The sequence below is a fragment of the Tiliqua scincoides genome, chromosome 3 (genome assembly GCF_035046505.1).
Source record: "Tiliqua scincoides isolate rTilSci1 chromosome 3, rTilSci1.hap2, whole genome shotgun sequence".
NCBI lineage: Eukaryota > Metazoa > Chordata > Lepidosauria > Squamata > Scincidae > Tiliqua > Tiliqua scincoides.
The window spans coordinates 21,488,223-21,499,993 of record NC_089823.1 but is presented as its reverse complement, the minus strand read 5'-3'; positions in this window follow the sequence as shown (position 1 = coordinate 21,499,993).

Below are 11,771 nucleotides of genomic sequence, written 5' to 3'. Positions count from 1 at the left end.
AATTAAGGAAGTGACTTTATAGAATGCCCAACACCTCTATAAGTAGACTATAGCAGCAGATGACTTACTCTGCTTTCCACAAAGAGTACAGGGTGGGTGAAGACTGCGCAAAGCACTGAAGCAGGACAGGAACTCCCCCCCCTTTTTTTTGCTGGTTATAGCCATAGAGACATTGAGAGGGTAAAAGTGATGTTTATAGAAATGCAGTTATGTCCTTCATACTGCCCCCAAAGTAGGGGGGTACCATTGCAGATCTCAGCAAAAGGGTGTAGTCTGGTCTGGCTTCTTCCTCTCTTCAGCTGATATTCCAAAGTATCTAGGGAATGACTGGACCACTGGCGCAGCTGAACCTGGAAGTATTTGCAGTGATGTGATGCCATCACCACCAATTATCTGGGTTTATAGCGTGCTTGGAGCGGTGGTGAGTTGCTCTGAGCTGACAGTTTTTTCCTGGTGGAAAGAAACAATAGGTTGCTCAGAGTGGCTTACAACCACTCGGAGTACCCATGGAAGGGTGCAGGAAAAGGTACTGCAGCAGCAAAGAGGCATCCTCACCAATGCAGTACCTTCTCCCACATTCCCTGCACCTTGGGATCTACTGTTAGGTGTGCAAATGGGCACCTGAAGGGATGGGTGCCTGGGGCAATCTGCTCCACCTTAGCTATGCCACTGGGTTGGATTTTAATAAGTACAGAAATGTTAGGTAGGATTCCATGGTACATGAATGAACGGGAAAAGGAGCCCAAAGGATGGAGTTACTACAGGCTCTAACAATTGTGAGGAGGAAATAGGGCAGCCATCTCGGAAAACTTGGTATGGCTGCACAAAAGCTGCGTTACGGTTTTTGTGAAACCCATGATTGTTTGCTGATGTAGTAAGAGCCATTTCCCAAAGTTTTATGATTCATTGTCTTCTGGGAAAACAGAGTATATTAAACCACAGAGCTTTTAACAGCTTCCCCCCCCCCCCCGTGCACTTTGCACTCAACTGAAATAAATCATGGCAAAAACACTCTCATGGCTTCCTTTCGGTCCCACATGATACAGGGTGATAATGTGCCGCCCTCTCTTGCTAAGTGGATTTGTCAGTGTAACAACCCTACTATTCCATACATCTGTCTTCCTTGGAAATGAGAAACATTTAGGCCCACGTAGAATGGAGTATATCTTGAGATGATACTCTTAACTTTGTCACTCACAGTTGAATGGAATCTTCCAATGGGTTTTCGGTGAAAAGTGTGCTCTATTCCCAGTGGGAAGCAAGCAGCACTGTAGCAATTGTACAAGGCATTTAGTTGGGTTGGCTAGAGGTAAGAAAAGTTTTTTCCACTGCAAGAAACTAGAAGAGAGTATTGATGCCAAGGTTAAAAAAAAACAACAACTAGGGCCCCTAGAATTAATGCTTCAGTAAAAAGGTACCAGGGACTAGGTTACACCTATCTTTACATCACCAGAGAAATATGCCTGTAAGAGCAGTTGCTGTAATCCTTTTAATCTTAAATATAATCATTTGCCAACACACAGTCCACCATCCCAGAACCTTCGGTTGGCTTTGAGGAGCTCCAAGAACTGGATTAGGAATCTCTACCCCTTTGAGCGAAATTACATACTTGCAGCATGCCAGGGCCTCTTCATTGCTCTTCATAGGCAGGAGGTCTGGTCTAGAGGGTAGAGCCTCCATTTGCCTGAAGATAACATCCGCAGATTGCCAGTTTGAGGCCACTGGCACCATGCGACCTTGAAGCAGCTGACAAGCTGAGTTATTCCATCTGCTCTGAGCGTGGGAGGATGGAGGCCAGAATGTTGCGACCAGATCAGAAAGGAACATCTGAATGTTGTGGTTTCTTGAAAGATAGAACCTTCTTTCAAATTGTAAAAATCCCTACGGGGATTTAATTAGCCTGCCTATGTAAACCGTCTTGAATAAAGTCCGAGGAGAAATCTGAGGACCAAGAAAGGCGGTATAGAAATACCTGTATTATTATTATTATTATAGCTCAGAGTAGTGCTGCACCCAGCGTTCCACCCAGACTCACAAAGAGAGTCTGGTCTGTACACCCAGACTCACAAAGTGAGTCTGGTCCAACAAGAAGCTGACGGAACATACCAAGATCCAGGTCTACAGAGCTTGCGTCCTGAGTACACTTCTGTACTGCAGCGAGTCATGGACTCTTCGCTCACAACAGGAGAGGAAACTGAACGCTTTATAACATAAGAACATAAGAACAGCCCCACTGGATCAGGCCATAGGCCCATCTAGTCCAGCTTCCTGTATCTCACAGCGGCCCACCAAATGCCCCAGGGAGCACACCAGATAACAAGAAACCTCATCCTGGTGCCCTCCCTTGCATTGGCATTCTGACATAACCCATTTCTAAAATCAGGAGGTTGCGCATACACATCATGGCTTGTACCCCATAATGGATTTTTTCTCCAGAAACTTGTCCAATCCCCTTTTAAAGGCATCTAGGCTAGACGCCATCACCACATCCTGTGGCAAGGAGTTCCACAGACCGACCACACGCTGAGTAAAGAAATATTTTCTTTTGTCTGTCCTAACCCACCCAACACTCAATTTTAGTGGATGTCCCCTGGTTCTGGTATTATGTGAGAGTGTAAAGAGCATCTCCCTATCCACTCTGCTCACATGCGCTGCCTCCGATGCATCCTCAGCATCACCTGGCAGGACAAAGTTCCAAACAACACAGTCCTGGAACGAGCTGGAATCCCTAGCATGTATGCACTGCTGAAACAGAGACGCCTGTGTTGGCTTGGTCATGTTGTGAGAATGGATGATGGCTGGATCCCAAAGGATCTCCTCTATGGAGAACTCATGCAAGGAAAGCGCCCTACAGGTAGACCACAGCTGCGATACAAGGACATCTGCAAGAGGGATCTGAAGGCCTTAGGAGTGGACCTCAACAGGTGGGAAACCCTGGCCTCTAAGCGGCCCGCTTGGAGGCAGGCTGTGCAGCATGGCCTTTCCCAGTTTGAAGAGACACTTGCCCAACAGTCTGAGGCTAAGAGGCAAAGAAGGAAGGCCCATAGCCAGGAATCAGACCAGGGACAGACTGCACTTGCTCCCAGTGTGGCAGGGATTGTCACTCCCGAACTGGCCTTTTCAGCCACACTAGACGCTGTTCCAGAACCACCTTTCAGAGCGCGATACCAGAGTCTTTCGAGACTGAAGGTTGCCAACATTGATTATTATTATTCATTGGCACAGACAGGAAGGGCAAAGAGGACTCTGTTTCCACCCTTGCTCCTGTTCACAGCATACAGGACACAGCAGGTACTTTAGCCCTGTATGTGCCATGCAGGCCGAAGTCCAGGCAATGGCCTCCACACAATAAACTAAGTAAAGCATTTTGCTTTGGAATGTTATGGCTGCAGCAAGATCTTCAGCCTCCCACCCCTTGAGACAAAGTGGCCAAGATCTTTCTGAACTCCAGTCAATATCTGCCACATATTATGGTTTCACATGATGCCTGCTAGCAAAACTCTGACCTCAAGAGCACACAAGTGACAAACTTTCAGAGTGAGATGGAGTAGAAAGAGTAGCCTGTGTTTCCAGAGTAAGAAAACATTGTTGCATTTAACATCTGTTAGAATTCTCATTAAATTGGCACTTAAATGTTACTTAGATCCATTTAGAGATGGACATGAGTTACTGTCACAGAGAAGGGCTGTAGGTCAATGGAAGAATTCATGTTTTGCAGACAGAAGGCTCCAGATTTGGTTCTCACAACTGCTACAAAAGGGAGGTTGAGCTAGGAAAGACCCCTGCCCAACTACCTGTAATTCTCAAGGAGCTCAGTCTAGACCGTAGTTCCCAATCTTTAGGAGCAGACTACTGAAGCAAAAATTGGAAGTGTCCTGGACTTCAGGCAGCTGTGGGTGGTCTGGTCTCTCTCTCTCTGGTAGTCCATCTCCCACGTGCTCCTCCATGGACTATCAGAAAGGACAGTGAATGGATCAACCCCCAGCCACAGCTGACACTTCATTGGCTATGACATTCTCTGCCCACTTTGGGGGGGTCTGTAGAAGATTACTTGTTCAGCAAGACACTGGAAGTGATCAGTGATTTTTTTTTTTCCTGAGACCTTGCAGACTACTTCTCAGGGTCTCACATACCACAGGTTGGGAACCAGTGGTCTAGGTATGGGCAGCCCAATCTTATTGTGCCCTTAGAATGCCAGAACTTGCCTTCTCAAGGATCACTAGGCGCTTTACAGCTGTTGCAAACGTGACTCACTCTCAGGAGGAGCTAGGCCTCCTGCCAGCAGAGCTCTTGCAGCCCCCAGTGCCAGTAAGTCAGGTATAGGAAGCAGGAGGGAAGTGGGGACAGGGCAGAGAAGAGATGGAGTCAGGGGCTGCAGCAGAGTCACCAATACCCCATTCTTCCTGCCAGGCCTTGATCTGCCTTCCTGGGTCCATGTGGACTTGCATCAGCAAAATCGCTGGCACAGATCCAAGTAGATGGATCCTGCCACTGGAGGCTTACTCCCATGGAAGGGAATAAATGTTCTCTTACCCAGAGGAGATCTCTGAGACTGCCGCCCTTGCAGGATACAGCACAAGCTCTGCTGGCATGGTTGCATCAGTGAGGGAGAGAATGGGACTGGGGCACAATTGAGATGGTCCATGGTCTGCTTCAGGAAAATAAGACATTGTCTTATGTTTGAGGAGTTCACTAGACCTAATGACAACAGTTGGGGGGGAGGGGAGAGAGTCACATCATGCAAACAAGATCCAATTGGACTAACAGCAGCAACTATTAACACATTTCAGATCTTCACCTGAATGGAAGCCAAGTAGAACCCACTCAAATGGCAGTGGCCCACAAGAGGTGGCAGAAGTGTATCAGGGAAAGTTGAGTGCTTCTTTCCCTCCAGTGTATTCCTGGAAGGTAACTCCAGAGTGGCACGGCTGGAAGGAAGCATTGAGAAATACTGGTCTAGATGAACACTAATTAGACAAGATGTCTGTAGGCAAGGGGTAAACTGAAATCTGTTTCATCTGAGTTGTTGTTTTTTTTAGATGTTTAAAATGCATGAAAGTAATTTGCCAAGTACATAGCTCCTCTGGAATGATGGGGAGAACGTGCAGCCTCTTTAACACTATTTTCACTTAATCAATGCTTTCCTTCCAAACTGGCCCCTGCACAAATTAAGTCTTTATAGAACAGACCCATTTATAGGGCAACTTTTGTGTCTGTGTTCTTGGGTCTTAATGTTGAGAATATCGTGTTTTTCTTTGGAATCATAGTCCTATATGCATGCATATAAAAAGACTGGGAGTATCAAGATTCTCACACCCACCAACCTCTTGGAGAACAGCATTTACATATATTTAAAAAATCCAGTTAATTATAAAACCTAAAAAGTTAAGTCCATAGCTGTTCCATTCTTTGGTGTGTGGGGTTACCTGCACCGCACAGTTCGACACACAACCAGAGGTTTGAAGTGGATTATCCTTCCATCGATTCTCTCCTCCTCAGAATTTCTCCATTACCCAATGTCTCAATAGGCCATAATGTCAAGCCAGCCTCCTATTTACTCCTTTCAAAGAACTGGGGAAAAAAAGCTTTTTCCATTCACATCATGACCACAAACACATAATGAAATGACTTAAAAAGTAGCAACTTATGCTGTCCTTGAATGTACAACATTTTTAAATTATCAGTTTTTTCTCCCTGTAAAATGTCAGTATTCTGCAGTTGCAGAGATATGCGCAATAGATGTAAGTATGCCTACCAAGGAACACTGACATTTTTCTGATTTCCACATATAGGAACTAACTTGCACCAATACATACCCTTTTGCTCAGTACCTGTGAATGTGGCTGGGGACAGCGTTCCAGATCACTACCACTGGGCAACTACTGAGGATTCATCACTATCAGAAGGTCCGCTGCTAACCCACAAGTGCATCTCTGTGGCTGCAATCTTAATGTGGTGGTGGAATGACTCTCACAGATAGGAGCAGATGGTATTCTGTATATGTTTGTATACTGTATATGTAACATACTGTATATGTAGCACCAAAGCATATTTCATGGCTGGGAAGTAATCACTGTTAGTATGCCTTTTATTTTATGTAGTTTTGAACTCTTAGCTTGTTTGTTCAGGAGCACTTTTGTGAACAGTGTTAAGTAGTACTAAGTGGTCTTGTTCAGAGGTAGTATTGTGTGTAAAGGCATTTACAAAAGTACAGAAGTAAATGACTGTAAAGAATGACAGTATCCTTCACAAGCAGTTCACCTCTGCACAATCTAAAACAGTTGTTCTCCAACTGTGGGTCTGGACCTGATTTTTAGTGGGACCTATAAGAGGGGAGTGTATTATATAACTGTGACCTACAAGAGGGGAGTGTATTATATAACTGGGACCTATAAGAGGGGAGCGCAAACTATATATGCAGTGTTATCTTCATTTTAGATGTCCAAAGGGTTTTGTGGGTCCCAAGGTTTTCTTTTTTTCAGGAAAACGGGTCCAAATGGCTCTTTGGGTGTTTAAGGTTGCCGACCCCTGTCCTAGCCCAAGTATTCCAAATCTGACAGCAACATTTTATGCGCCCTTTCTTGGGAGTAAGCCTGACTGACCACAATGGGACTTACTTCTGAGTAAACATGCATAGGATTGTGTTGTCAATGAAGTAAGCAATTTGTAAATCCTCTCCATCCACTCCAACCTAACCATCTCATACATGTTCTCTTGCAGAGTACTATCAACCCATTTGAAGCATCAGTGTGCATGCAATACCAGTAAAGGAAATAGGGGTGTGGAGAAAGGGAGAGACGATGAGGGTCAAGATCTGGAAATCAGCTCTGAAGTTACCCAGTTAAAATGAACTGACCACCCACCCATCATGTAAAAGTTTGTTCATTCTTTAAGCCATGCCAAGTTTGAGCAAATGAACTCTTCCATCAGAAACTGGGTGCATTTTTAGAGGTTCTTGCCTGACTTTTACGCAGTTCAGTTCAACTATTCTAGCATAACTAACAAGCACATTGGTATGAAACAAAAACAGCCCAACCACAAGGGGGGGAAAAAACTAGGCTTTTAAAATTTTTTCTAAGAGTAGAATTCATGTAAATGCTTTGGGTTTCATGAGACCCAAATACTGCTTTACTGGACTTTAACAGCCACATCCTAGAGAAAGTACAGAACGGCCAGTGAAAAGGAGTAGAACTAACCATTACTTTGCTAGATGTTTCATACACATTTATCTTCTTTTCTACAGATGATGCTTCTAAATAGAAGTTGATCAGATCAAATCAAGGGAATGTGGGGAGGGGGGATAAATGGAAGAGCACCAGTGACATCTGCATCTCCAGAAATGACAGTTCCACACAGCTTAAGGTTATTTCAAAATACCCATCTAAGTAGGAATCCAAATAGATTTCAATAAGAGCCAAACTTACTTTGTACTAAATGTTTACATATCTGGAAGGTGCAAAAATAATAATTTTTAAAAATCAAAACGTCCATTTATAATTTAATCAAATTGGGTTATATTATTGGTTTTTCTCCCTAACTTCATTTTTCTTACATGTATAACGATACCAATTCTCAAAGTCACTGTGTGTCCCTTCCAAAAATGCATTCTAGAGCAAATCAAATGTACAAAATGTGGGTACTGTTGTCAATCACAAGATTTCTATAAACCTCACATGCATCTGGTGAATGCCTAAAAACATAAAGACCAGTGTATGTTGGCAACCACCAAATCCTGTAATACTTTACTTAAATAGTGTAGCTCTACTATTTTGAACACGTTGGTAATATTCTTTTCTCATTGAGAATCTATACATTTTGAATATTCACTATAACACATCAATAGATCTTTCCATATCCTGCCAGCATCCACGTTCATGTTTAGATTTAAGTGTATAAGGGAAGATAATCACATACAAACTCCTAATTATGTGGGTTATCTTATTCACTTCAGTGAGAGGCAGGGGAAAAACGACAAGCACACATCCCCTCAGCAAAGTGAACAGGATAGCCCAGGGCTTTTCAAACTGGGGCATCGCAACGCCCCAGCCTGCGGGCCCTGGCCGTGCCCCCGTAAGGGGCGGGGGCGGCCTGGAGGTAGGGAGGAGGCAGTGGCGTGATCCTCAGGATCATGCCGCTCAGGGGGGCTGCAGGGGTTTGGGTACACGTACCCAAGCCCCTGCAGCCTCCCAAGGGTGTGGGGAGCCCGATGTGACCTGCAGCAGGTTCCCCGCAGCAGTGAAAGTAGATGCGGAGTGATTGCGCTCCACGAGATCATACCCAAGCGATCGTACCCAAGCCCCTGCAGCCCCCCTGAGCGGCGCGATCCTGGGGATCACGCCACTGCCTTACCCCACCCCTGCTGCCTCCCCCCTCCTGCCCACACAAGAACGTAGTGGCTCTCAAACTCTCCCATAAGAACATAAGATCAGCTCCACTGGATCAGGCCATAGGCCTATCTAGTCCAGCTTCCTGTATCTCACAGTGGCCCACCAAATGCCCCAGGGAGCACACCAGATAACAAGAGACCTGCATCCTGGTTTCCTCCCTTGCATCTGGCATTCTGACATAGCCCATTTCTAAAATCAGGAGGTTGCGCATACACATCATGGCTTGTACCCCATAATGGATTTTTCCTCCAGAAACTTGTCCAATCCCCTTTTAAAGGCATCCAGGCCAGATGCCATCATCACATCCTGTGGTAAGGAGTTCCACAGACCAACCACACGCTGAGTAAAGAAATACTTTCTTTTGTCTGTCCTAACTCTCCCAACACTCAATTTTAGTGGATGTCCCCTGGTTCTGGTGTTATGTGAGAGTGTAAAGAGCATCTTTCTAACCACTTTATCTTTCCCATGTATAATATTGTATGTCTCAATCACGTCCCCCCTCAGGCGTCTCTTTTCTAGGCTGAAGAGGCCCAAACGTCATAGCCTTTCCTCATAGGGAAGGTGCCCCAGCCCAGTAATCATCTTAACTCACTCTCTTTTGCACCTTTTTCATTTCCACTATGTCCTTTTTGAGATGTGGCGACCAGAACTGGACGCAAAACTCCAGATGTGGCCTTACCATCGATTTGTACCATGGTATTACAATATTAGCTGTTTTGTTCTCAATATCTTTTCTAATGATCCCAAGCATAGAATTGGCCTTCTTCACTGCTGCCGCACATAGACAGCTCAGAACCCATTAGCCTATAATATCCCATTGACACCCACTCTCTGTTTCCTGGTCTTCAACCAGGTCTCAATCCATGAGAGTACCTGCCCTCTAATTCCCTGACTGTGGAGTTTTTTCAGTAGCCTTTGGTGAGGGACCGTATCGAATGTCTTCTGAAAGTCCAGATATATAATGTCCACGGGTTCTCCCGCATCCACATGCCTGTTGACCATTTCAAAGAATTCTATAAGGTTCGTGAGGCAAGACATACCCTTACAGAAGCCATGCTGATTCTCTCTCAGCAAGGCTTGTTCATCTATATGTTTTGAGATTCTGTCTTTGATGAGGCATTTCACCATCTTACCTGGTATAGATATTAGGCTGACCAGCCTATAGTTTCCCGGGTCCCCCCTCCTTCCCTTTTTAAAAATCGGTGTGACATTTGCTTGTTACGTGAAAATCCCCTTTTGCCCTTTTGCCTTTTAGTTGTGATTTTCTCTCTATCTGGTTATGTTACTATGGACTAAAATATCATGCAGGCTAAACCTCACACAGGCCATATTTCCAAAACTCAAGTCAAGTCTCAAGGCTCATGGTTACACAACCTCCACCTCCCTGTGGTCACACATTATGGGAGGAAGTCTGGCATCTTAAATCATTGTTTAAGTGTCTCCTACATTACTGTATTCATTGTATTGTTTTAACCCCATCACTGTTTAAGAACTATATGCAAAAGTGTCTCCGAATCCAATCACTGTTTAAGTCCTGTATGCAAACTTCAACTGCCTTCTTGTGTTGGTATTGTTTAAGTTCCCCCAGCTAGGAAGCCAACCATTTGACCCCACTGAATTTTGCTGATAACTGACACTGATCCTTTCAGTGTTTTACACACTCCAAGCACCCTGCTGGGTGGTAGTAAGCAAGCTACAATCCAGCTCAGCTCAGTCTGAAAACCCCTTTAAGAGAGGGCTTCCTCCCACAAGCTCTCTGGCTCTCTCTATCCAAGGACCAACACGTGTGTTGTGTCAGAGGGTCCTCCTCCCAGGACTCTCCCCCCCCCCCATCCAACTGCTCTACAAGACAGGTAACTATCTTGCGCCTGGAACTCTTTCCCTTCTCCTCCCCCTTTTTTTTCTCCCCTTCTATCCCCATCTTTAGTTAGCAGCTGGGATTGGCAGATCAGGGACCCCTAAAATCCTTCCCTACAACCTTTTCCTTTTTATAATTTCCTCGGATGCACCAAATACTCTTTATATGCAACCACCATGAAAGCTATGTACACTAGATTCAAGTACTAGGAACAAGAAACATATACTTATCATTTTTCCATGTGCATTATGTTTACCTTTGTGCTTTTGTAATAAAACTATAATCTTTTATTAAAAGTTATCTTTTTCTCAGTCTCCTCTTTAAGCTAAAGGGAATTTCTCTGCATTACACCATCTTGTTATCCAGCCTGCGATCCTAAGGTTCCAATAAGGGCAGTATAATAATTTCCCTAAACAAAACAGCCCTTTTGGTAACATGCTATCCTCCAATTCTCTGGCACTGTGGCCGTTTTGAGGGACAAGTTGCATATTTTAGTCAAGAGATCAGCAACTTCATTCTTCAATTCCTTAATAACCCTTGGGTGGATGCCATCAGGGCCCGGTGACATATTGATCTTTAATTTATCAATGAGGTCTGAAACATCTTCTCTTTTAACTTCTATATGACTTAATTCCTTGGTCAAGAGGGGCCGTTAGGGCAGCGGTATCTGCCCAAGGTCTTCTGGCGTGAAGACAGATGCAAAGAACTCATTTAATTTCTCTGCCATCTCTAAGTCTCCTTTTATCTCCCCTTTCCCTCCCTCACCATCCAGAGGGCCAACCGCTTCTCTGGCGGGTTTCCTGCTTCTAACATATTTGAAGAAGCTTTTATTATTCCCCTTAATGTTGCTGGCCATGTGTTCCTCATAGTCTCTCTTGGCCTCCCGTATCACCTTCTTACATTTCTTTTGCCACAGTTTATGTTCCTTGTTATTCTCCTCATTAGGGGAAGACAGAGAGTTTGAGAACCACTGGGATAGCCTATAGGTATGAATACACAATGGAGCCCTAGGCCTAACAAGGGGTCCCTGAAGCAGTGGATGGCAGCAGGGCTGTACACATTTAAAGTAAACATATCCACAGGTGTTTAAAACAATGCAATCTTAACACCACACCTCAAAATGCAAAATTCAAGTATTCACATGTTAAACAGGGCATGACAACAAATACATTGCCCATATAGAAATGGGCATATTTGCATTACGGGGTTGAAGAAAAGGATTAATTCAACCTGCAAAAATACAGCCAGCTATTTTACTGAATACTACCACAATTAACTTAATTTTATGTGCTCACCTAGAAATATGAACAATATTTCTGTATATTTAATTAACTGGTTAACAATTGTCAACACACTGCAGGAGTTCACATCGTACCATAATTTGAGTGTCCATAGAAGGCAGAAATGTATATCACTTTATCACCAGACCAGGTATCACTCAAGGTGACTAGTTCAAGTCTAATTAAAGCTCCATTTTCAAATTACATTTCACGCATAGATGCTGAATCTATCTACACTCCCAGTAC